Here is a 24,543-nt window from a genome sequence, read left to right as displayed (position 1 = left end):
AGAGGCGAAGAACGGTGAGTGCCGGCGCGATGCTACAGCCGGCTTGCAAAAAAGAACCTGGACGGGAACGGGGGAAGGGCACGATCAACAAAAGAAAGAACGACAAAAATAAGCACTACTGCTGCACACGAGAGGAGAGATGGAACGAGAGAGATAGAAAGAAAAAAAAAAATAACGAGGGCGAGAGAAGGGCAAGGAAATAGAGGGAAAGAGGGAAAGGCCGCCACCAGTTGTGCGGCGGCGAGCGGGCGAGCGAGCGAGCCGTGAGTGCTGCTCGCGTTGCCTCAGTCATCGCGCAAGTTCAGTCGCCGAGCGGCCGCTGTGAGCGACGCCGAGCCGTCGATCGGTGCCGCTGGTGCAGTTCTTCGGCAAGACCACAAGCCCCTGGTGCCGTGTCCGCCAGAGGACCTCGTGTGGATTGCTCGCGCGTTGAGTGCTTTGGGACCGAAAGATCGCGCAACAGTTCCTCAAAACCCTCCGAGTGGCAAGCGGGGTGTTTGTTTTGATTCCAGGATAAACTCCGTGTGGATTGTTGTGCCTGCTTCCGAAGGACCCACGCCGTAGTACACATACAGTTCCTCGCACACCGTCTACCTGTCTCCGTCCTCATCTACGAAGCATTTGTTAACCGAAGAGTGAAGCATCCCCTGTTGAAGGGTGGTGGTCGTCCTCTTGTCCGGCTCTTGGATTTCGCTGTGCGCGCTTTCCCGGATTGCGTGAGTGTGTGCGTCGGGTGACAGTTAGGGAGGAGGATTTCGCACGCGTCCCACCACCACCGCCACCTTGGATTGCTGGTCATCGTCGGCAGCCGATATCGACGCCGCGTCGTCGTAGCCCGGAAGTCGGGTGTGTTTACGGTGTAGCGACGGCCCTGCGACTGTGCCGGGATCGCCTCCCACCCCGCTTCTGCGAGTTTTGGTGCCAGCCCGGTTGAGCCAGCAAGGTCAGTGCATTGCACTTCGGGCGTTTGACACGGCCTCGCGTGAATGAGCGGTGGCATCGATGCGAGAAAGTGAGCGTGCATTTGCATGCGTGGCGTTCATGCGGCCACTCGATGCAGAACCATGGCAGGGCGTAATGTGGTGCCTAGTGGTTTAACTGGATTGGGATTAAGCAGACTTAACACCACGTTCTGTTTAGGTCGCAGCGCGGTGAACTGCTTTGTGAGGTGTGCTGAGGATACGAGGTGGGCGATATTCTTGTGAGAGATCGCAGGTGCACGCTCTGTGCAATAGACGTCGTGTTCGAGTTGTGTGTTGCACGAGAATGCTCCAGGTATTTCGCCTTACTGATTGTTCAGTTATTTTGAACTGCCATGCATGTGGCAGTTTTCTCAATTAGAAAGAGTAATGTTACGAGTATAAAACGATGGGCCACTATTTGTTTACCAGATGAAACCATTCTATACGACGATCTTTCACTTTAGGTTCCCGATAGGTATTAATATGCTACAATCGTGTGTACGTGCATTTCTGCGCGTGTGTGCTTATACCCAACTTATTTACAGTATTGTTTTATAGGACAGTGAAATCTTATCGAGTTTCACTTACACTTAATTACGGGTGTCAGCTTGATGCAATTGCCTCTCAAGGAAAAAAAAAAAAAGGTTGGCTATTGTGTTTGCGCAACTCATAAAATATTGTGTGGGAATACGCGACAGTTGTTCTTCCTTGAAAAACTTGTGATCTACTATTCTCATAAACTTCGACAGGCCTTTTTATCCAACTCAGTACAGTTAACCCTTTAAACACGGGCAATGAAGATGTTCTCATTCTGTCAGTGTTATTTTTTTTTCTTTCTTACTCCTTTTTTGTATCCTCAACACTCGATCTCATGAATCTTTCGGCGACCGCAGCTGTTGAGGTGTTCTACAGGTATGTAGGGTAGTACATGACTACTAGCTGATATCGCTTCTGTGTATCTCCTTGGCTACATACACCTGTTCTCACGGATTTAGAGCCATCTTAACCATAACGAAAACTCTACGGAGTACCATCAACTTCTCAACATGGCTTTCACTTATGGAAAGGCATTTGATTCAGTTGAGATACCAACAGCTGTAGAGGCACTGCCTAACCAAGCAGTGCAGGAGGCATGCGTGAATATCTTGGGAAATATCTACAAAGATTCCACAGCTACCTTGGTCTCCACAAGAATAGTAGAAGTTACCCATCAAGAAACGGGATAAGGAGACACAATCTCTCAAATGCTATTCACTGCATGCTTAGAAGAAGTATTCAAGTTATTAGACTGGAAGGCTTAGGAGTGAGGATAAACGGCGAATAACTGAGCAACCTTCGGTTTGCAGACGACATTGTCCTTTTCAGCAACAATGAGGACGAATTACAGCAAATGATTGAGGACCTTAACCGAGAAAGCGTAAGAGTGGCGTTGATGATTAATATGCAGAAGGCAAACATAATGTTCAGTAGCCTGGCAAGGGAACAAGAATTCAGGATCGCCAGTCAGCCTCTAGAGTATGTAAAGGAGTACGTTTATCTAGGTCAATTACTCGCAGGGGACCCTGATCACGAGAAAGAAATTTACAGAAGAATAAAATTAGGCTGGAGTGCATACGGCAGGCATTATCAAATCCTGACTGGGAGCTTACAACTGTCGTTGAGAAGAAAAGTGTACAATCATTGCATTCTACTAGTGCTAGCATGTGGGACAGAAACTTAGAGCTACGTTAACAAAGAAGCTCGAGAACAAGTTAAAAGCGCGCAAAGAGCGATGGAACGAAAAATGTGAGGCGTAACGTTAAGAAACAGGAAGAGAGCGGTGTGGATCAGAGAGCAAACGGGGATAGCCGATATTCTAGTTGACATTAAGAGAAAAAAAAATGGTACTGGGCGGGCCATGTAATGCGTAGGGTAGATAACCGGTGGACCATTATAGTTACAGAATGGGTTCCAAGGGAATGGAAGCGCTGTCGAGGACGGCAGAAAACTAAGGGGGGGGGGGTGATAAAGTTAGGAAATTTGCAGACACACGTTGGAGTCAACTAGCGCAAGACATGGTTAATTGGAGATCGTAGGGAGAGGCCTCGATCCGTGCTGCATTGGATATAAAAAAAAAAAAAAATAAACAAAGGCTGATGATGATGATGAAAAATAATCGCTTTGATTTAAAAGAAAAAAAAAAGGAACATTGGTTTCAACAGTGGTCAAAGTAGACCGCCACCTTTTTAGTGCCCATGTATCCTTGGGAAAAGCAATTTGGCACCCTGCGCGCTGCCTTGGAAACTACACTGTAGTGGGTGCCACCCGACTAGTTGAACGTTGCCAGATAAGAACAGTAGGCTGGATTCGCAGACAGAAAGTGAAACGCGAACTTAATAAAACAGTTCTCTCATCCGCACTGTCCGATAACAACCTTTTAAGAGGGGTCTTGTTTAATGTCATCCTGTTCCTGCGAAGAAGAAAAGGGTCCGCATCCTGTTGGTGTCTAGCCCCGATAAATTTGATTTCGCACTTGAATCCAAGCTATGTTGTAACTATACATCACGCCGATGGGCGCTACGCGGATGGTTGGGCGTTTCTAGATAACAGCGTACCGGATTGGACAGTGTCAAAAAAAAAAAAAAAAGGTCCGCTAGCGAAGAGGTTTGTTTCAGTGTCTTCTGCTGTCCTTTGGTGTTAAAAAAAATAAATGCTTTGCAGTCTTACCATCCGTTTAATTAAAAGCGACCGAGAAACACACTCTGGCCATAGGGGGAGGCACTGGTAGGGTGGAGGAAGGCGGAGCGCGAATTGGGCATTCCGATATCTGGCAGGATTCGTGGATCGCGGCCTTCTAAGGTCGTACGTGTCTGGCATCGTGCCCGGTGTAGAGTTGACAATCGCGACCGGGCGATCTGTTGTGAGAACGCCGCCGCCTGTTTAACCCTGACGCTCCGACGCTTTCGTTATTCTAATGAATTTCTTTTTCTTTTTTTGCCAAGTGGATTCGGGTTTTGCGGCAGAGAACAACGTCCCGAATTTCACGTTTAATTCGGTGCTTTTGGTTGTATTTATTCTCGAGACGGCGGTTATAGGACGGGAAAGCGCTGCCACTGGAAGGAACACTATCGCTTGCTGTCACCCCGTGTGTAATCTCGTACCGGAGTATTTAACAAGTCTAATGCGTGGCTTACTGTTGTTATCACCGAACTGTGGAAACGGTGTGTCCCGTATACTAAGGAAACGGTGCCCCTGATGTCTGTCCTCATTCGGCCCTTTCTTCTTGTTTTTTTTTTCTTGTTTTTTTCTTCTGGGCGGCAGACCAGACCTTACTTACGGAGTTCTAGAAGGTATTCGGCTCCCATCCATATTCTATCCTATGGGTTCCTGTGTGCGATATCGTCTCACCGAGGAGGAAATCGATTTTTCTTACTTCGCTGCCCTCCGTTACGCATGTAGTGTCCTTCGCTTGCCCTTCGTTTCCTGCACGTTGCTTCGCTTATGGTGACATGTTTGCGGTATGTCGCTGCAAATTCTGTAGTGACCGAGTCAAGCAGGATCCCGTTATATTGAATAAATAAGGAAGAGTTCTGAACGTTGTCTGAAGATAATCTAGTATCTTGCGCTATTTGTAATTATTTTGCATTGCTGCTAAGCAAATAAACTGTACGGGTTTCTCTTTCGCACCATTTTACTAATTTGTTAGTAAGACAGTACTGATTGCTTAGTAAAAGCTCCAAGTGCATCAGGCTAACACCACAAGAATCAGTCCTGACCATACACAGTTTCACTGTGCTGGAAACTGTATGTACAGGGGCCTTCATATATTCCCAATAATAGACTTAATTTAAATATACACTTCGCTTTTCGGATTTGGGGAAAGGATTCATTGTTCAAAAAGACTGCAAAAGAATTCTCTCATGCTCGTGTGTCCGTTAAGTTCAGCCCGGATTATGCTGATTATGCTGAAGATTTCTTGTTACAAAACATGTCACCGCTTTCACGTTCTGAACCCTCAGCGAAATTTATTCTCTAGGGTATAATGAGGCAGGCATGTAACCTGGTCGATAAAAAAAAAAAAAAAGAAAAGGCGAAGGGCTTGCAGAGTTTGAACGTCAGTTTGCTGGCGCCAAAAGTAAGCAATTTTAACATTGTTTGTAGAGAAAAGTTGCGAATATCGCATGCATTGGTTTTTGCTGTTGTACCATGAACATGGCCGCTGCTAGCAAAACGAACGTTTTGAGCTACACGGTAGCTACATGAACCCTCTCGGTTACCCTTGACACGACTTGTTTTTACGTCACTTGCAGGATATTTATTTAACCATACTCATTTCGAGCTTCACTTCTTTCCTCATCTTGCTGAGAATTTAGCCTTATAAAGCATACCCCCGCAGCCGCTTATACAGGCAAGGCATACTTCTTTAGGAAGCACCAGTGCGATGTCAAGTCAGCCGCCGTAACGCGACTGCGCATGACGTCTGCGTGTTAAATAGGAAGGCTTCTTTCAACACGACATCAACCGACAGAAACTGAAGGTATAAATGTTATTGTTATACTGTCATAATCATATGTGTCGACCTTTCGTACAAGGATCACTCTTCTTCGCAATTCTTTCTTCTCCGCGTTGCCTCACCACACCCATTTCTTCCTGGGGTTGCCCGTTTTAATGCCATATAGCAGGTAACGCGTTGACACTTTTCTGAGGACGACGTTACTTCTTCTTCTCACTTCAACTTTCACGGCCTTCTCGCCCATGCAGTAACTATTCATCGTCTCGAAGCCGTGCATCGGACTTGTTACTTAACGAATGTTACTTACCGAATGTTACTTAAAACATCTTACTTAAGAATTGCCTATTATGTCGGCGCGAATCGTTAATTGATTCCTTATAGCTACAGGCATTGGCTGCATGCACTGAGAGGGAAGGAAAATCTACGCCTTCATCATTGCTGACTAAACGCGGCACGTCGAACGTCCGATCAAACATTGGTCGTGCGTTCTGTATGTAGCCATACTCTGCAGTGCTAAGTGAAATTCAGAAGGTAAGCCGAGTGCTCAATTGACCCGCAGCGCAACTTCCGTGGTTCTGTCCCTCTACTACTGGACTAAATCGGCAAGAAAAAGAAAATATAGCGCACACAAGTATGTGCACCATGACTGAAAGGGTTATACTGAGTAAATAAACAACTTGCATTCGTGTTAAAGAGTTCCACCCGGAACTGGAACCTTGACAGCTCTTTGAAGCCAAGGTAAAAGAACCGCTTTTGTTACACGATGCGCGTGAAACGAGGCACGTCGAATGGCCCGCTGGCGTCTTCAACGATCGAGGGCGCAGCTAGCGCCCTGCCGCCGCCCGCGGAGGATGACTGCAGCTGCTCGTCTAGGGAGGCTGCCGGACACGCGACCGGCGCTTCACCGTTGACACGCGTCCAAAGACGCACGCGGCCACGAGTGTACGTAGGGAAGACAGGTGCTTGCGTCCGGAGGCGCGCCTGCGGCCGATCTCTCAGTGCGTGCACCGCACCTGGCCCTCCTCACAGTCGGCCTTGGCAACGGAGCTCAGCCCAGCCGTGAAGCCCGGCGAGTTGAATAATTTATGGCTGGCCGCTTCGCGAACCCGGCCGAAGAGGGGGTGCTCTGCTCTTTTTTTTTTGTTTTTTTCCGTGTGTGCTCTGCTTTGGCTTGCCCTGGACTCCGCCATTGCTGGCCACCGTTGGCCACGTGACGTCTTCCGTCGTGCAGTGGTCTTTTCGCTGTGTAGGGTGTCTGTTCGTGGAAGGCTCTTCGGCTGAACAAGTGTGCCTTTCTGTTAAGACTTGTTTAGTGCAACGATTAAGTTATGGTAGACGTGTATAGTTAACCTGCAGTGTTGTTCCCTTGTTGCGGCCGTTCGTGGAAGACTCAGCGGCTGAACAGAAAGAAATAGAGAGAGAGGAAGGAAGAAAAGGGAAGGCAGTGAGGTTTACCCAGGCGCTTGAACAACTGCACTTTTCTTTTAAGACTTGTTTAGGGCAACAGTTAAGTTATGGTAGGCATATATAGTTACCCTACAGTGTTCCCTAAGCTGCGGCCGTTCGTGGAAGACTCAGCGGCTGAACAGAGAGAAAGAAAGAGAGAGAGAGAGGAAGGAGGAAGAGGAAAGACAGGTTCCACCAGGCGGCTGAACAACGGTGCCTTCCTTTTAAGGCCTGCTTAGTATAACCATTACGTCGTGGTAGACATACGTAGTTCAGATGGCCAAAGCGACCGCATTTTGGTTCGTTAGTGTAAACATACGCAATGGCCGCAGAATACTGCGCCGAGCGAACATGCTTTCTCATAGGGTACCAAGCACTCGCTCTGACGTAACTAAATTTACAGCGATTTTCACCTTTAGAGTTGGATTGCGACTGCAGTAAACTGTCATGAACGCTGAAAGGTGTGCGAATTCCAGAATTCTAAGCTAACCTAGTGTGATTACTATAGACCGATGACATCGTCAACAACAGAAGTGACGCTAAAACGCTGTTTATGCGCAATTACTGACGTCACACTCGAAAAAAAAATGATAAACCCAACCTGCATACGAAGCAACTTCACGCAAAAAGGCCCCCGCGTGCTAGCGCGGGACACCTTGAAGAGGGGGTTTTCTTTCTTTCTTTCTTTCTTTCTTTCTTTCTTTCTTTCTTTCTTTCTTTCTTTCTTTCTTTCTTTCTTTCTTTCTTTCTTTCTTTCTTTCTTTCTTCTCTAGGCGCATGCATTCACCTGGCCGTGTTTCTAACAGCGGAACTGAGCTTATCTACATACCATGCAGATGTCCAAATTTATGTCTGGCCATTTTGCAAGACCGACCGGCTCTCCCTTTATTTGTACGCCGTGTTGTGCAGACTGTGGTTAGTCGGCCGTCAGGTCGATGACTGTTTCACGTTCTATAGGAGCTTCGCGACAAGCTGCGTAGGTCAAGCGTTTTCTTAGATACACGCACTCCTCCACGTAATGACAATGCTTGCCCAAACTTTCGCGCTCTAGGTGGCTACGGCTACGTGCGAGAAGAAGCAGACCAGCAACATGGTAGTGCTGCCGGCTATGACCCCTGCCGTTTCTTTTTCTTTCTTTCTTTTCTTTTTTTCGTTTTTTCGCAGTGTTACTATATATCCGTTTCTCGACCTTTAGTCTCTTTTTTTATTTTTTGAACGCAAGGTTTTCCACACGACATATTAGGGTTAATTAAATAAAATACTCGGGTGCAAGCCTTCTTCGTTGAGAAGCTGTCGGCTGGTCTGTCCGCTTCTCGGCACTTTTAAGCTATTTCTCTCTTTTGAGACCTTTTTGTCCCTGGAAATGCACAGCCACAGAAGCCTGGCGAGCATTCGCGCGCCATCTTTAAACTAATTGGTTGTATATGTGTTTGTAGCTGGCGCTGACACTGTGTGTGTGAGGGTGGGACGCACTGCCGACGCAGTCTGATGATGATGATGATGATGATGATGATGATGACCAACATACAAACTCGGGAGGATTGGCCAAGAGTCACGTATATTATAGAAATGTGTTAATAGAATAAATATTATCTTGTTGATTCGTACCCTCTTTACTTTTTTTTTCTCGTCTTTCGTACCCCCGTTCCCCTTCCCTATAGGCTCCCCTTCCCTATAACCAGCGTCTGATTGGCTACCGTGTACTATAGTACACGGTAGCCAATCAGACGCTGGTTATAGCCTCCCTGTCCTTCCTTCACGTTTACGTTCTTCTCCCTCTTTATAAACTGGGTCGCGAAATCTGCTCAATTAAAAAAAAATCCAAAATCAGGCAGAAAGGAAAAGAAATAGCGCTGCTTTCGAGTGGGTCACACTGCATAACGGCCAAAACTACCGGTTTATCGGTTTCCACACTCATTCCTCCGGCTTCTGGCATTTATCCACGCCGCACCGTTCGCGCTCCTGTTCGCAACGGTTACAAGGACCCTTACGTTGCGGGGCCTTACTTCGTAGCCAGTGTATACGCGCAGAATTGCACGCACTTATTTTGTCTCGTTCGCTGCCACGCGCCCGCTTAGAATCGAACAGATATCGCTCGGCAAACAAGACACCTTCTTAGCGCGCGAGAACGGCCGCCTTTTTCTGGAGCGTGACTGACAGCCATAGGGAACGTGTGTGACGCCGCCTCGACGGATCAAAGCGATCGTGGTATTTGGGAATAGTTTTGAAGCCTACTTGTAAAGTCTGCGTGGCGCTTGAGCTTCGATCTCGCTCTAGAAGAGAACAGAAGGGCAAGCGGACGACATTGTTCTGTATTTTTTCCCCTTCTCTCAATCGTTTTGTACAAGCGTATGTGCGTTTTTCTCTATACGCTTCGGAGGGAATGACCTTCTCAAATCTTGAAGCAGCAGCAGTTGTCATGCTGTCGAAAGGCCGGTGCGAGACAATGGGTGATTTGTCGAATCGGCCGAGTCGGGGCAAGCAAAACGCCGGGTTGCTCGCAACGCGAAAAAGACTCCACGAACTGACTGTGTTTTAGTCATGAGCTAAGATGGCGCCGGGCAGGCGGAATGTTTCTACCACATGCATGCATTACGCGAAAGAGAATAACTCGTTGGTCAGTAAGCGAGTAGTGGGTAACTGGCGAGATGAAGTTCAGTTAATCTCGGGCTTTATTGCGTCGTGAAAGGTTGTTGGATGGTTTTATGATCTAAGAAATTATTTATACGGTCCTTACGTATCAGTAAACATCCACGAAGATCAGTAAGGTGTCCGTGCCCGTCTCGCTGTTTTCAGAATGCATGCAGGAAGATTATGCTACGGCAGTGACGTGCTTACATGCCGCATCGCGCCCTGTGGGATGTTGTGGTGGCTGGAAAGAAACTAAAGCGCAGCTCAATTGGCCAATAGGAACTCCAAACGGGTGGATTGTTTGGTCCGGCAATAATTTTAATTTGTAAGCTAAATGGTACGAGGTGATGTCCAGAGGTGCACGTTTTCATGCATGACATGGATTCATTTCGCCTTCGGCGCAGTGTTTTTATTGACAAATGTTCTCCTCACACCGGTTGTTGCCCGCGGACGCGTGTGGAGAACATTTGCACCTCTTGAACGTACACCAAGTTTTCGACTAATCGCATTGAATCGCGTGATTGACGTCATCCTGCTTCAGGACCCAAACAAGCTGCTCGCTGACGGAAGACTGCACGAAAAGAGGGTCGTCTCTAATATCCCGCGACACACATTATAATCAACAGCCTTCAGCGACTCCCGCGGCTCCAAGCTAATTTTCTGCGACAGCAGTCGCGCCCCTGACCGCCGTCAGCGCCCCCGACTTTGTTTGGTGCACGTCCGTCGACAGCGGGTAGGCGAAGTTAGTTTAGGTTTATGAGGAAGCATGGATTAGCCAATCACGAACCGTCAGTGCGTTCGAAGAACTTGGTGAAGTGGGCTCCCGATAGGTTTTTGCCAGCTCCAGCTTTCCGAAGCCTACATGGTTTACGTCGTCGCCCTCAAAGTTATCACTGTTTTCCGAAACAATGTAGTGAACTGAGCTACTTGTATTGAACTACTTGATGCTAATTGGATCCGTTGGGTTTCGGTCTGTTCCACGAAGGCCGGCCGCAGGGAACGTGTATTTCGTGATATAGTTAAGCGTGTGGACGAGTGTACACACGACCGATAGACGACGACGAGATCGTGACGAGGACGACAGTCACCAATGCAACATCCCCGTCGAAACACCCAACGGCGACCAGCAAGACAAAACACGCACGTCTGTCCAGCCTGTACACGTCTTCGTGACGTCACCCGCTGCTTTCCTCGTGCGCACCTACGCGATCCGGAAGTTTGTGTGTGCGCATGCACCGATCGCTTCTGTCTCCCGAGTACGACGAGATAGATGCGTGCTCTTACGACAGCACGGCTTGTCACATGCGCTACGCTGGTCACCTTGACGCCGGTAAGAACCTGGCTGCAGTGATCGGGCGGCAAGACGATTCGCAAGCACGCGTTCGTAAACACGAGCGACAGGACGAGTGGTAGCCTTCGTGTGACTGACGACGGTGTGCTCGCGGTCCCGTTTCAATTGTGTGCACAGCCTTGGAGGCTTGAGCTTTCGTATAGGAAGCCGCTACACGCTTCCTGTATACGCGATTCAGCAGAGCTGACCGAACTGCGGCTCGTAATTGGTTGATCCATTGATTTTCGTATTGAAAATTTTAGCTACAGATACGTGTCCGGCTTCTCCACAACTTTAAATTGTCGTATGAGTGAGAACTAGGAGGAAACGAGGTGAAGAGAACTCTTACAGCTATTAAGCAGTTCGCTACCTCTAACGGGGCAATCATTCGCAGTAATAATTAGAAAAAGCGCTAAGAAGATAATTAAGTGTGCCACTTAACCGCATTGTCTGAGATAGGGACAAAAATAAACAATCTTTTTACAAACACTAGCTTTCAACAGCAAATAGATGATAGAAAGTTTACGCATAGTTTTGCAACGCCGCTCAACAAAACATCAAACACATCATCAAAGCTAAAGACTTGCTGCCTGCGGCCGGCTTCTGGGACTGGCAGTCAATGTCCACAGCTATATATGTGGACACGTGTATTGTGCAATTTCGCTGAGCTTTTCGTTTTTATTCATTGTTGTTTGTTCACTCATCGGCCGTTCTTGGAAGCCCGACAAGTTTTTCTCAGCAGGGAGGACGATCAATGACCAAGTCAGGCAGTGGTATTATGTTCGCGTGTGATGTGATGTTCTGAAACCCTGTGATGGAGCGTTAGGCGGGCGTTGCGAAAGCGTCTGATCACGAACGCTCAGCGACTATAGAACGTGCCGCACCTTAAAAGTGCTGTAGCCTTCACAGTCGTCACCGGGACGAAAATGTGGGTCATTCAAGGGTACACGTGGGACGATGCGCGCGATGGAGTTGCTAAAAGGAATATGTCCTCGTAGGAAGAGCCAACATCGAGCAATTAAGATGTCATTAACTGCCGCTTCTAAACGACCTTCCCAATCGCGAAGTCACCCGCCTGAACTGGCACAAACAGCTAGAACTTGGTAGGAGACAGACAACTCATAAAGAACACTTCTCTCAGTTAAGCATTCAGTAAGTTGATCTCAGCAGGATATATTGGTCATTTTTTGTGTGACGTGAGAGCGCATAGTACGGGTTGACTTAGCTGGTACACGTTTACCAAAGCGTGAATTGAATTTATTTGCAGCAAACATCAACAAAGGCAATGCTGCGGGTGAGCAGGAAAAAAGCTGTTAATTACGACAGCTTGAGGAGACCTGGCCACCACAACACCGAGCAGGTGTTGATTGGGGAAGAGTGCAATACAATACAACAACATGAAATGCAATGCAACAACATTCCAGTAACCAGTAATTCCAGTAACCAACTATATAAAGCCCCGCTTTCAGCATTAGTGACATTGCCCTTAGGTTGCCGCAGTGATCGCAGCTGTTACAAGCTTCCCGTCGACTCACACCGTTGAATCGACTGTGGTTTGCGGTGATTTTCATTGTGCTGCACGCAACTGTGACGATGGGGTGCAAGTCCGTGGCGCAACTTACCCATCTGCGCGACTCGCTGCCTTCCGCGTGTTGGCTGCATCGGCCCACTCGTCGTGGGTTGCCGGACGCGTCCTTCCTGGCTTCCCTGATGGCTGTCGTGCCTGTTTCGATCGGTCTCCCACCGAGATGTTTGCCTCGTGATGGACGCTGGCGCCTCGACGCATCCACGCACGCTTCTTCCTGCCTTGCGGAGGTGAGACGTCAATTTGTGTCGGCGCTACAGGGTCGGGTCAGGTTTTTTTGTCTTTCGCTCATCCACTGCGTGATGAGGCGACGCTTCCCGGCCTACCGGTCGGCGCTTAGCGCTTCGAGACTTATGCAAATGCGCACGGTGTCATCTGCGTTGCTTATGTCGTCCACAATCGCATAAATGGACTTTCGATTGCCTACAACAGCGCAATTTAGTGTTGGACATTCGTTCAACGATAGAAGCCGTGAATCGATGCTAGCCTGCTCGGATGCTAGCCTGCTCGTGTAGGCGTGTTGGTGGCTATACGATTTGGGAAAACCGGGACAGCAGACGTGATCTGAAATACGAACCTATATTGAATCTTAGAACGTTCGTGTGATTCATGTGATCAAGAGAAGTCCCCTTGTCGAAACGCTGGCTCCATTGATAATCCTCGTTCGGCCACTTTTCATAACTTCGAGCCTCAATTTTTCTGTCAACTTCTACGTTGTCTGGGTTAGAAAATTCGTGTGCTTCTCGGTTCGTGCCGATCATCTTGACTGGCGAATGAGGACGGCACAAGTTGGTCGCGCTATGCTGCAATATGAGCGGCTGAAGACTCAAACACGCTCGGTAGTCTCACAGTCCCTGTTTTCACTCACCTTCAAGTGCAGTACGTACTTAGCTGCTTGGGTAATTCGAAGCTACAGTTTGATTCTTGCAAACTGTTAAGCAGAAAACTTCTTAATCGACTGTACCAGTGCCACCTGCATCTACTTCGCGTTCCTGAACCTGGCATCGCAACTAGGCAGCTTTGCGTTTGTAAGAAATGCGCTCCGGCCCACTCAGCTTCTAGCCTGCAAGCGAAGCTGCGCGCTTGAATGGAAAACAGCAGTTATCTGTTCTCCCGATAGATGTCAGGAACGCTAAGGCGCCTATATACACCAACTACCGTATCTTTGCCCCCTCGTGTCTCCAGCCCCTTTATTATTATTTTTTTTTCACCGTGTTTCGTCTGCTGACAGCTCGCAACACTTGATTATACGTCTGCAGCTCGTCTGTTTCGCAAGGGAGAGCGCGCGCGCGTGTAACTTCCGGGTACCGACTTACAGCCGGATCCGAAGCCGAAGCCACTGTGTCGTTTCCGTCTTCTTCGCTGACATGACCCGGGCGTGTCGCTGGCTGCGCGTCCTCTGCGCTGGAGACTCCGTCAGTGTGTCACGCGTAATCCCGGAACGCACTCATTCAGTTGTCATCTGTAAGTGCTGTCATCTGGCTCCGTGGATCGCTGCGGAGACAACTCGAGATTCCGCACCCTAGATTCGAGCAAAGAAAAGTGATGATTCAGGAAGAACCTAAGCCGGTCTTCCTATATCCCGTTCCTTACCCGGTAATACCTGTACTTTGAGGATTGCCCCATTTATGTTATTTCTGTTTTTACGATAATGCAGTATAGTTGGGGCAGAGTGGTGCAGAAGACTGTATTCGAGAGATGTGACACGAAGGCGAAAAGTGGTGGCTGCAAGATGCGTGGCATGCGGCCTAACCCTGTTGTCGAGAGACAAAACGTAGGTGGCGCTGACATTTCGGCCCGAGACCAATTTACGGACCAACTTTAGCTCCTGAAAGGAATACCTGCTTCCCCAGTTGCTGCGAAAATGGGAAATGCGCTTGTTCACGTTGGCATGTGATTTCGCCATCTGTGTATGAAGACAATCTTTACGTACATTTGTTCTTTCCATCTTCAAATGCTCGCAACCTGGATATGCGACTTAACCTTAATTCCAAGACGCGTCCCTTGATTTTGCGACTTTGTTGTTTCATTGAAAAATCAAGGTCTTGGAATGTTACACCGCCAACTGCAGTGACTAACGTTCCGTTTAAACTTCGGGATAAACGAGGTAATTTGCAGTCTCCATCTGCTGCGTAAAATAATTTCGTTGTTGCAACTATTTCACTGCAGGGGTCGCCGTTCCGCATTGTTCGGTTTTGAAGACGTAACTGGAAAGACATAGTTAAAATGCTCCTTCACAACCCTTTTTCATGTCGACATTAATGCACTGAACGCAAAATGATGTGCTGGTTCGCACCAATCGCTGTCTTGCACACAGATGAAAAGCCGTTTTTACGAATACGCCGCTCTAATGAACCAATTCTGCCTCCAGGACACTAAAACAGGCTAACACTTCCCAAATTTCTCTTTGAATGAAGTCACTAGCGGGGCTGGTGCGCCTAATAACATTGGGCTTTGGCACTTTGCTGCAGTTCCGAAAAGTATGACAGAGGCTTTAGCGACGCAGTAAGCAGGGATCGATTTTTAAGGACAACTATCCTACTCCTTGCTGTCCTGAACACGTGCAGGCGAGAAATCATGAACTTGCCTGACTTGTACAAGTATACTCAAAGGTGTATCTAAACTTTCTCTGAACTTCACCGAATAGCTTTGGTGCGTACACAACGCCGATTGTTATTGACTTGGACACGTTGTCGAGCAACTGAACGGCCATGTTTAATGCTTCAGAGCTACACCTGTGCTGTAATAGGAAGTGTTGTGAAGGGCTCCGAGTTAATTTCTTACCAGCTGCAGCTGGTTTCCTTGACGGTACCGAAACTTCATTGTTACAAACGTTCTTGCGTTCACTCACTGTCGTCAGTATGTGCAACGCTGGTTGCAACGAAATCGTCTTATTCGAAATGACGCTTAATTCAACATGTTTCTGCGAACCACGGAATACCTAATGGACAACGTTCACGGAATCTGGGGCATGCCCACCGTTGTCGAAATGTCCGGAAATTTTGAAGAAGTGCTGCAGACGTTTGCCGCTTGCCGTCGGAAACCTTTATGGAAGATGAAACTTTTATGGGGCACAGATGCCTCTTTCAGAACATTTCTCATCTTTCGTTTATTTTTATTGTTTTTTTTTCTTATTTGCATTGTAAAGATCGTACAAAGAAATACGGACACAATTTTAACACGCACCTGAACACATCTTAGCACAGCTTAATTTCATTGTAACGGCAATCTGTGCTAAATATCGCGCAATGCAAACGTTGTTGTCTATAGAAAACAACGCAGAGGAGGCGGACTGTATATGTGGTGGCTCCGAAATGAGGGCTGACTGCGACTCGAATTTTTCCCCCGACTTTCCTGCTTCGCGTTCCGGCTCTCTTTGCGGGATATCTCGTCGTCTTCGAGGAAACTCAAAGTAGGAACGGCAGAAGATATTCAGGCTGCTTTAGTTGATAGGCCCAGGCACGCGAAATTGTGTCACTGTTTGCGAGCGACCGTTCGCCTCCAAACCGGCGACGCATCACCACCCCGAAGCTCTCGGATGATGCCCAATCCTGTTTCGCAGATAGCGGTCCACAGGCAGGTATCTCAACCCATACTTATACACGATCCGCTCTGCAATCTTCCGCACGCGTCTTCCTTCTGCTTTGTAATACTGTGTCGAGTTCTAGAAGTTACATCAAGCGTCAACGAACCAGGGAGCGAATGCTCGAATCTGCTAGCACGTGGAAAACCTACGTGGCGAAAACAACTCCTCTTTCGGTGGTGTGAGTAAGCCGGTCAATCACGATAAACATCTTGTAAGGCATAGTGCTATTTCCAGAGCAACAAACGGGGCAAAAAGAACAATAAAATAAGGAAGCGTATTGACAAGGCAGGGCGTTGTCCATTCCATTTGTTCGCCCCCTCTTTTGTGCTCGAACTAGTTCTGCCTGACTAACTGCTTATAAAATGTTGAGAGCGATTGTATGCCTGTTGAGCTAAAATCGGCGCTTCATGAACTCTACACACGTGATTGGTTGAAGCGTGCTCCAAAGCCTCCCTAGCAAAGCCTGTATCGTTCTCGCTGGGCGGAGTGTTCTGTAATCTGCACTCGCGTTTACCCGGGAAGCGCTCTTTACCGACAAAAAGTGCGGTGCCGCTGGTGACATTTTTGGAATCTTCCCCACTGCGCACGTGACTGCTAAACGCTTCCTACCGGTGGAAGCCGAGTCGAGACAAGCCCTGGCAAACAGGCATTTCTTTTTCTTTTTGCCAGTTTTTAGTCACTATTTTTTTATATTTAGCTTTCCTTTTTCACCATTGTGAAGTGCGGCCTGTGAAAAGGACGCGAACATGCAGGCGTCGTCTGCTATCGTTTGTTTGCACGTCTGTTCTTCCTTTATTTTATTTTTTTTATTTTTCGCGGGCTCGGCTGTCAGCTCCGGTGAACCGGTGCTGTTGTTCACAAAACAGAGGCCGTTCAGGAGACGACAATGCTGCCGCCAGCAGTTCCCGTTTCCCGTTAGCTTCCACCGAAGAAAAAAAAAAAAAAAACGAAATAAAGAAAAGAGAAAAAGAGAGCGCGTAGGTTCTTTAGAAATCTCCGGTAGGCTACAGGTGCACTAGTGTTTTCTTCTATATCTTTTACGTTTCGCGCCGCTCCGAACTGCGGAGTCGTTGAAGTGGGGGCCGAACACAAAGGGACAACAACGCGCGGATCGTTTAGAAACACGCCCGGGTAACTTCGAGAAAACCTGACCCGGTGCGTGCGTCTGCACTCAGAGCCGCGCCCGCATTAAAACCGTGCAATGTTTTGAAAACCTCATAGATCTGTCGTTAGCCACAAAGCAATCTGAACAAGATGAATGTAGTACGACGCAAACACGAAGTCTTGCACGTAACTTTTTTCATCCGTGCGCTATGACGTAAACTCCCGTGGCGCCGTCTATACTAGAGTTTAACGCAACAGACGAAAGTCCAAGATACATGGTACGTCAGATCAAGACGCGGCCATTACTACGGACAGAAGATAAAAACGATAACCACACGGCGACAGCTAGTAGGTGAGCTGATGGAAACTTGCGTACAATGTTGCTAGGAGCATGCGATTAACGTGTAACTGATAATTACTGCCCGTGTTTCAAGTTGATCGTAACAGTTGTTCCCGTCCACTGCTGCTGATAAACGCTATGTCGTTTGGAGTTGGTGTGAAGACGTGCTTATTATTAAAATCTACCGACATTTTGTCTCAATTCTCCAACGGTGTCCTTTGAATTGATATGGCCACGTTTACAACTCGAATCTGTACTCGAAACAACCTCTGGCAAATCAAATGGCGATGCATGGACGGCGGTTTGCACATCATATTTACAGAAAGCGATCTTTCTTAATCTAGCAGGCTATGGTAACGTTGGCAAGGCACACTCGTTCGCCCGTTGCAAACAAGTGCATCTGGAGTTACGCCTGACCGTCGTGCTGTTCTTCTAAGTTCATTTAATTTCATTTATTAATACGGGTAACTCAAGTAAGCCTATTCTTTCGCCATATGCGCGAAACTGCAGACACCGTAGGTAGGTTTGTGTTGCGAACGTTATAACTTGGCGTTGGACCACGTCTGGACTTGAAAAGAATCATCTGCTCGTACAGACTTGTTAAATACATTCAACGTAGTTTTCGGAGCTTGAGGTTTGGGTTTCAGTTTTATTGTAGTTGGTTGAACTTGAAATACAACACATAAGAATGTGTGTTGTTGTTTTTTTAAGAACAAGGACACGTTTCTCTTCTTTCTCATTTTACTGTACCTTTGTTCCTATTACCTTTGGCACGATTTGTTACCTTTGGGCGTCAGTAATCAAGCCGGCACACGCATCGTATGGATCGCAGACACCACAGAATTGCACAGTATTATCGAGCGAGAATGTCTTTCAACTCAACAGGCGGTGTTCAAATACCGCCGCTCTCAGTAGAGTGCGAGTGCAATAGGGAAGGAGAAAAAGAAAGCACAGGGGCTTTGACCACGAGGCCCCCCCCACCCCTACCAAGTGCGATGGTGTTCGACAATAGGTTCGGTGTTCGCATGCCTGCACTCGCTTTCAGAGCGCACAGGTGCCGCTTACCGTCCACGCTGGCCAGCTGTAGCTCAAAGGGTGAACGCTATTCCGAGTCCCACTTTTTTTCTTTCTCTCCATCGCCGACGGTTGTCAAGGCTGCTTTGTGTAGCACACGCGCTCTTGCCGTGCGCATAAGTGTTGTTGGCCGGCGCTGAGCGGCCCATTGTATGCAATGGCCGTTCGCAAACGCGTTGCCAAATGCTGGGAGTTCCATTGTCGATATCTAGACTGCGCCGCGTCGATATGTGTGGTGCGAGCGTGCTTGACGTGTAGTCGAAGAGAAAGTTGGTCGGCATACAGCGCTCGGGCAGCGCAAAGTTCGGGACCTGTCGATCTTGTAGCAGCACACGGAAGCTTCGGTTCTTCCGCGATGTTTCTATATACCTCTGCTGCCTGCCATTGTGTCGACAATATACTTCTGCTTTCGGCACTGCTGGTATTTCAAAAGGCGGGTTGCTTTCTATGTCGGCCGCACAGGACCTGTATATTGCGCTTTATTTGATTCTTCGAAATGTTTCTCAGCCACGGATTGATTGGTATTCCTTCTACGATGGCGCATGGTATTCTGGATCTCCTTCTTCTGCATATACTTAGTCAGGCTTCGTCTTCTTTAGAATCTACATTGCTTGTCTTCTTGACGCTGCTAACGTGACTTTCAGAAAACTGTTTTTTTTTTTCGTACGGTTCACTCGGTGTGTTACTATTTTGTATTCACATGTAATCAAGAGTTCGACGGAATGCCGCGGGGTCAGGTAAAACCAGTTATTAGTAAAACACGCTTCTGGGCTATGTCAAAAGTGAAAAATTGGCGTTTCTGGATCTGTACGAATTCCTCGTTCACAGTGGAGCGCCGAAACGTCTTTCTTTTATTATTTCTTTATTTATGTATTCTACATTGGTCAGTGATCTGTTCCACTAATCATTGCCTATTCATCGTTTTGTATGTTCCGTTTCATATAGCGTTAGAGCTTTAGCTCTGGATGAAATCAGTGTGTCAGCGTATGGTAGTCTGTGTTTCTCGATGAACTGAATGCCGTTCACTGCAGAATCAACAACAGGCATATCAGTGCCAACGCATGGACGCAGTCACTATACACAATCGCACAGCTGCCGCATATTCGTCACCGCGAACACATCACTGCAGACCTTTCCCGCGCAACCCTTCGTGCAACCGACTGCGGCCGACGCTTCGCACGGTAGCCCTTTGACTGACACTTTGATATTAGCCGAAAGGCCGAGACGCTTTGAGTGACATTCGAAACGAAGGCATATATCTGTCATTGTTGGCGACGCCTGCGAGCGCGTACGGCCGCCTACGGGGGCCGGGGTGTATGTATTCGACTCGCGGTTCTCAGTGGCAGGTGTAGGTCAGGGGGTCTCGCTTCGAGTTCTACTGGCAGTTCTGTCGTCTCGGCGTCTTCCAGAAGGTCCTTGACTCCTCATCTTGCGTCTGACTCCCGAAAAGACAAGTTTACCGGGGTCGGTCGTTGCCTGCTGCCAACGTGACAGACCTTGGCGTCCACTTTTCTTCGCACAGCGTATGAAATCATCCTCGTCATCATATCTTATAGTTACACTGCTGGACGAAGGCTTCTTTCAAAGATCTCTAATTACTCGATCAGTGTTGTTGTTCGGGCTTGTTGATACGTCGCCATAAAGAGTTTGAGTGATGTGAAACCAGCTTATAGAAGTAGGTGAACGATAAGACACACGCACGCAGGCACGCACAGCGCTAACTTCCAACAGCGATCTATTAGCTGAAAAGAACGACTGCTATAAATTCCTCACTTAACGTCACAGACACGTCTCCATCTTGAGTGTTAACGCTAATAGTAAGAACATGCAATGTTTTTACTATTTCTTTTCCACTTTCACTAATATTCCACTTTCACATCTACTGTTTCTTTTCAGCTTTGATTTCTCTTTATCATATACTATTCCTACATTTCGATGAAAATAGCATTTACGTTCCCCGATGCTTTATTTGGCATCATGGTCTCTTACTTCGTACGGTTGTGACTAACAAAAAATATTGATGCCCTCGGATCCACTTATTCACCATTTCCGAAACGCATCCTGACCGGGAGTTCTGAAAAAAAGTCGTATCAAACAGAAATTCGCATCAACCGCAACCGTATCGTCGAAGTTCTGGTCCGCATTAAAAGTCGATTGAGTCGCTTGTCCTTTTTTCTTTCTTTTTTTTTTTGCTTTTATACTAGCGATGCTCACTGTCACGTGGTCTGATATTAATACCTCCCTGCCGCGCATCCGGGTTCAACGCTTCAGCGCGTCTCGCGCCTTGGCTTTATATACTCTTATATATTTCGCTGGGCGACGTACACGAACGAAGATGTTTCCTCGCAAGCTCACGTGTGTACTTTCCAAAAAACGCCGTCCGCGTCTCGATTGACGTTTAGTCCCTCTTTTATTATTATTTTTTTTGTATCTCAATTATTTTTCATCTCTCAGTTGCTTCTCGGTTCGCGTTCTAAGCTATGCCCCTTTTCGTGCACACTTGATGGAAATGGGAGCGGCCTGTCGGCCTTGACAGTGTGTCTGCCGCGCGAGCTTGTGTTTTTAATGACAGCCGCGTCCGTCGGCCTTCGTATGCTGTATACCGGAGTAATGAATTCTCGCTCGTTGGATTTCAACGCTTTTGACGGCTCAAGGAAGTGGATTCCTTGGCCCCCTCCAACCTACGACGAGAGGGCATCTGGTGTACAGGCGTCGACGTGAGCTATTAAGAAAAATGTATTTCGCAAGCGAGATAGTTCGCCAAAGCACTCAGCCTTCTGTATTTTTCATTAGCCTTGAGAATACTTACGCACGCCGGTCGTAAAAAGTTGCGTACTCGAAGGCCGTAAATGTATACTACTTCCTTGCGATCCGAACAAACTTAAAATTTTCATGCGATAGCCAATAAAAAAAATGTTGTTGCGTTGTTGCGAGAGATTCTTGGAAATACACTGAAGCGCGGAGCAAGAAACTGGACATTCGCCAAAAGCAAGTAAAGACGCATATGGGGTTTTCAATTTGAACAGTTGTGAAATTGCCTTCAAATATTCTGGGAACCTCGAGCAGATATGTACCAATTGTGCCGCGCGAATATTGGGGGTGCTTCCAGCTTCAGCACTTCACGAAAGCGGGGACGACAACGCATGATAACTCCTTCGTCTCTGGTGTGCCGACATTTTGTGCGAATCTGCTGCTTGCGGTTTTCTGCGAAGTCGACTCCCTTTCTTTACGCTTCTTCATCTACCATGAATGTCTGCATACACATAACTGTCGTTACTCACTTTCTGCACCGTCATGGCTAGAAATAATAAAACAGGGACTGCTTAGCTAAAATAACAATAAAACCACAGTGCGCATAAAGAAGCATGAACCTCCGGCGTTGTTATCTTTCTAATTTTAATTAAATTTTACGGTTTTTACGTGCCAAAACCACGATCTGATTATGAGGCACGCCGTAATGGGGGACTCCGGAATAATTTGGGCCACCTGGGGTTCTTTAACGTGCACCTAAATCTAAGTACACGGGTGTTTTCGCATTTCGCCCCCATCGAAATCCCAACATAAGCCAATTCTCGATACATTCGTATTGAGAAACGGTTGGTCCAACTGCACAAGCAGCTGCCTGTAACGGAAGACCACTTCAGAAGTTCTGTTATGCCGCCGCGCGCGTTCGTTATTAACATTGTGTATCTTGTACTTCGTAATAAGAGCGTTTGCATTTGCAGACATCACGGGGAGGAGCGTAATGTCTATAACAATTGTCAGGTTATTATTTTCACGCAATTACACTCGCTTTCACCTTCTTCCCGTAATTAATGCACCGAAAACTGCGTCTCTCGGTCTTTCTTCGCTAACCGCCCCGTCCTATATCATTGTCCGCGGTGAAAGTGCTATATACGATCGTTTGGCTTGCCGTTTCAGCTTCAAAGAACAACGCTGTCGTCAGGCACTCAACGTTCGCGCGCCCCTTCGAGGAACCAGAATTTCAGTTCTTGGCAACTAACTCTTGAGGCTGAGACCTACCGCAGAGCGAAGCCCTTAATGCCACACATGCGGCCGGCATGAGACAATAATATTTCGAAATGTTCCGAGGCTAGTTCTCCCGCGCCATCCGTTCGCGCTCCACCCACACCGGGAAGAGCCCCCTATCATTTTGTTTCTGATTCCCCCCTAATTGCACGTTACGCAAAATAAACTCTCGACTGCGAGACGTTGCACAGAGGGGCGAACGCAGCTCGTCCGGTGTTTTTAAATTGCACGCTTGTGGGAAAGAACCGCGCGAGGCAGCCGAGGTATAAAGTCGTCTATATACTTTCCTCTGCGAGCGTCTCTCGCTTTATTTAGACGAAAAATGTGTCGAGTTGCTTCGCAGTCGTTCTTTTAACGTCTGCTCGTAACCTTTACGACCATATTTTTAACTATTTTTAACACTTGGGAGGCCTGCGATGACTTTTTATGAAGGGCCTATACGGGTGTCGAAAGAACGCCGTATAGGTTTACGCCTATAATTTTCTCACCGGCAGTTATTTGATACAGAGCCGGTGATATGGAAGCATATAGAGTTGTCACAATGGGCACGCTACGAAGAAAGATGTGTCGCTCTTTTTGAAAGGTAATAGCTAGCTGCAGGCTAGTAATTGTAGTCGTAAAGCTAGGCCTTCAGTTTCAATATATGCACTCTTTAAGGCTTCTTCGAAAAGTATACGAGCGCCTATTTTCACATGAATTGTCCCTTCTTATTTTAGCTGTACCAATATATCTGACAGTCAGCGCGTTCCGTTATATGTAAGCTCGAGCTAAGTGCGGTTCGAGAAAATTGCGAGAACTTCGCTTTGAGAATATATATATATGACACTGAAAATGTCAGAGTAACGCACATCTCGGCCCGGATACAGCAGTTATGTATATCGCGTGTTCTGTTATCCGAAGTTTTGACCTGGCTTAAACTAGGAACGTGAGATCTCTAGACGTTTGAGGATGTGACACATAACCACCCGACCAGAAAGTGATACAAGGGAAGCACATATATTTGTGTTATGCAGACCGTTATTACATGGTACTGAAATTTCCATGCCTATAAACAGTTCTATTGACAGTCTGAGTGACAGCCTTGGCGCTTGCCTTCCCTCGAGCATACGCCGATGAGTTTTGTGCCTTCCTTCTTTTTCCCTCCACCGTGCGACCTTTCAGTTGATAGTATTCTGGATGTTGTCAGATTCCGCCATTATGTCCAATTCGCCATATTGCCTGCTCTGATTGGTCCAGAGGGCTGCTACTGCCTCTCTGATTGGCTCAAAATGGCCCCTGTACTACCTTCACCAACTTGCTCAACATTGAGTCGTTCAAAGACCATTGCTATGTTGAAGCGCTTTCCATAAAAAAAAAAAAGGAAAAAAAAAAGGGAAAAGTTCTTCTCACTGGCCGGAAAGGCGGCCTTTCTCCTGCAGAAGTTCGCCAAGCTCGTGAAACCGACGAAGAAGCCCTGGGTTGCGTAGTGCGGAATAGGCCGGTTGCGTCGTGACCTTGAAACGAAACCTTGGAGGGCGTACGCGAGCTTCGCGCAGAAGGCGCGACGCCGTAATTTTCGTGAGCGAGCGTAAATCTTTGCAACTGTCACGGCGCGCAGCCGCGCGCGCGCACCACCTCCGTGCTTCTCGGAGACGAGAAAATAGGAAAGCGAAGACTGGCGTGTCCGCTTCGTCGTTACGTAATCTTTACCTTCCTCGTGTTTTTTTTTTTTTTATCTTTCTGCGTTTCCGTTTGTGCGTGCGCTACCGAGCTCGCAGCACGCAAGGACCCCGTCGCGTGCAAATATGAATATAATCGCGAGGAAAGAAAGGGAATAAGCTGGGCATTCATAAAGCACGAAGGTTGCGACTACACATGTATGTATGTATATGCAGCGCGCTGGACAGGAGACTACGTGGCTACACGGAATCCGCGGTGCATTTGAGTTGAGTTCTCAACTGATTCCTGGCTCATCTTAATTCAGC

The 24,543-nt window shown here is 47.5% G+C and overlaps 1 protein-coding gene across 1 annotated transcript in view; it reads left to right on the top strand.

Annotated features, from left to right (window-relative positions):
* The first annotated feature begins 244 nt into the window (after window positions 1–244).
* LOC119433171 (uncharacterized) overlaps window positions 245–24,543 on the top strand; it is a 135,941-nt gene continuing 111,642 nt past the window's right edge. Inside the window, 1 exon segment of the mRNA XM_037700304.2 lies at window positions 245–943. The gene's annotated coding sequence lies outside the window, so the exon portion shown is untranslated.

This window comes from Dermacentor silvarum, chromosome 11 (assembly GCF_013339745.2).
Source record: "Dermacentor silvarum isolate Dsil-2018 chromosome 11, BIME_Dsil_1.4, whole genome shotgun sequence".
Taxonomy (NCBI): Eukaryota; Metazoa; Arthropoda; class Arachnida; order Ixodida; family Ixodidae; genus Dermacentor; species Dermacentor silvarum.
The sequence above is the reverse complement of the archived record's forward strand: the minus strand, read 5'-3'. Positions and strand labels throughout refer to the sequence as shown.